The sequence below is a fragment of the Chanos chanos genome, chromosome 15 (assembly GCF_902362185.1).
Source record: "Chanos chanos chromosome 15, fChaCha1.1, whole genome shotgun sequence".
Taxonomy (NCBI): Eukaryota; Metazoa; Chordata; class Actinopteri; order Gonorynchiformes; family Chanidae; genus Chanos; species Chanos chanos.
In genome coordinates this window covers 19,787,106-19,789,340 of record NC_044509.1, presented here as the reverse complement: position 1 = coordinate 19,789,340, position 2,235 = coordinate 19,787,106, and the positions used below count along the sequence as shown (strand labels likewise).

Here is a 2,235-nt window from a genome sequence, read left to right as displayed (position 1 = left end):
GATGTATTCAGTGGTATCTGGGAGTTTCCAATCTTTGTTTATATTGTCTTGTAAATAGTAGTATTCCAAAATAAAGGAATTGGTTAAGAGTGTATGACTGTGTTGTTTTAAAGATCTCTTCAAAAAGCTTTAGACTGAATTCGCCACCATATTCCACCATTAATATATATATGTGTGTGTGTGTGTGTGTGTGTATGGTTCTTTTTGTTTGTTTGTTTGTTTGTTTTATTGAAGTTGGTAGAGAGAAGGGGAACACTGAAGAAGCGAGTCACATCTTCTCCTTCCGCTCACTATTTCCCCTGTTTTAACGGGGGTACAACATTTTGGATGCACCGCTGGGATAGCTGTTCTGATGCCCGCTGTCCACAACCAGGCAGACACCTTCTGAGCCAGTTAATCCCCAACAATATAACCCAGGCAGATTACAGTGAGGAAGGTGTTGCTGTAGGGATGTGTTTATTCTGACTGTCGACTCCAGCAAGATGTTGGAGGATGAAGACAGCACATTTGGTGAGAGTTTGACCAGAGCTCCAGGCAGTGGTGTATGCTCCTGATGATTCTCTGAGGGCAGAGATGGCCTCCTTTGCTCTCAACTACATATTCTCCCAACCAGAGGATGAGATCACAGATGAGGGTGATGAGGCAGAGATGACGATAGCAGTACTGCAGCGACGGAGGAACCAGCTCGCTGGGTACTACAAACTGATCATTCACCGTGTCTTGGAGATCAGGACTGCTGATGTACTCAAATATTACAGCGAGTTCTACAGGGATTATGGAGACACAATAATAGAGACACTGAGTATCTCACCTGGAGCCACTGGTTCTTCAGAGTTCCCAGGTGCCGCTGGCTGTTGCTCTAAGATTGGCGAACAAAGTTAGTCAGTGTTAAAAAAAAATAGAGTGTCTGATTAAATTCTCAAAACTGTGGCATGGAGCTTGAGGACTTGACATACCAACATTTAATGTGATTCTTGCCGCCAAACGTGTTGCCCAACATAACTGGGTCATTTGAGATACCTCCAGTTGTCTCCAAGGTCAAACCTTCTGTTTCAATGGGAAGATTAAAAAACAAAACAAAACATACTTTTCAAGATCTGCGCCTTCCCTTACCCTAACAGTAGTATAGCGGGGATAATCCATCTCTGCCACCATCGCAAACTGTCCACATAATGACAATTACAATTACCATTTCCCTCTCTTGGTCTGAAGTTTTGGGGCAGAGCATTTCCAGCAGGCCCTGCGACTGGGGAGAAAGAAAATGAAATAATGCAGTTAGTGACCAAAGACAGAGCATGACGCTCTGAAAACACGGTGTCCTGTGTAAAAAGAAGTACATTTACAACCACCAAATTCTCCTACCTCGCACAGTTGACTCAACTGTGAAGCCTTGCTGAAAGTCATTTTGTATCATGACAGGTGTGGCACTGAAGCCTCCGTTGTTTGACAGCTTTATCTCTTTGTACATTGGTGCTCCTGATGATGTAAAACAGACCAAAAGAGTTTGTAAGTAAAACCAATATGGGATAAGGAATGGGACTAAGGAATTTGAAACATACAATGCGGGAGAAAAGACGGTCTTACTATGATGAATATTCTCTTGGTTTATCTGTGGCAATTCTCCAGACATCTTGCTTCTGCAACATATCAAGCACTCCTTTACACGTATTCTCATCAACACATTTAAATCTAAACAGTGTGATAACCACTGCATATGACCATCCTTAAACTCAGACTTATCAATTAGCATTACATTATGAAAAACCAAAAACACAAAAACGCAGACACACACAAACAAATCCATATTAAGTTTAGCTTTCTGTGAATGAGGCATGTGCTCAGTCCTTTTTCCTGTTGAAGTCTTCTTACAACTACTACAGGCTCTTGTTACGCAATGACAAAGAAGCTATTCCACACTCCCGTTTTTTTTTTTTCTTTAACACTGTTTAACTTTAGACAGATAGAAACAAGTAAAAATAAAGTGTCAAACTTGTTATCTCAGCATAACTCAGATTTTGTTCACATCATACAAAAGCCAAAACTACAGAGAATCTTACCTTGTCCAGTCGCGGTCAAGATATGAATGAGGAATGACGCTTACGCGTAGAGTGCAAGGCTGCATGCCTTTTCCTGAACTTCCGTCTAACAACGTCACCTCCCACAACTCACTCCCCCAACACCCTTTTTTGGAAAACTAAAAATACCCAGTCCTTTTCAGGGCTTAACACTTGGTTT

The 2,235-nt window shown here is 41.6% G+C and overlaps 1 long non-coding RNA gene across 1 annotated transcript; it reads right to left on the bottom strand.

Moving 5' to 3' along the window:
* Positions 1 to 977: 977 nt before the first annotated feature.
* LOC115828413 (uncharacterized) lies at positions 978 to 1,625 on the bottom strand. The gene is made up of 4 exons (XR_004025958.1): positions 1,585 to 1,625; positions 1,363 to 1,476; positions 1,190 to 1,240; positions 978 to 1,044 (listed from the first exon to the last, which is right to left on the bottom strand). It is a non-coding gene; the product is annotated as an uncharacterized LOC115828413 (long non-coding RNA).
* Between the last annotated feature and the right edge of the window lie 610 nt (positions 1,626 to 2,235).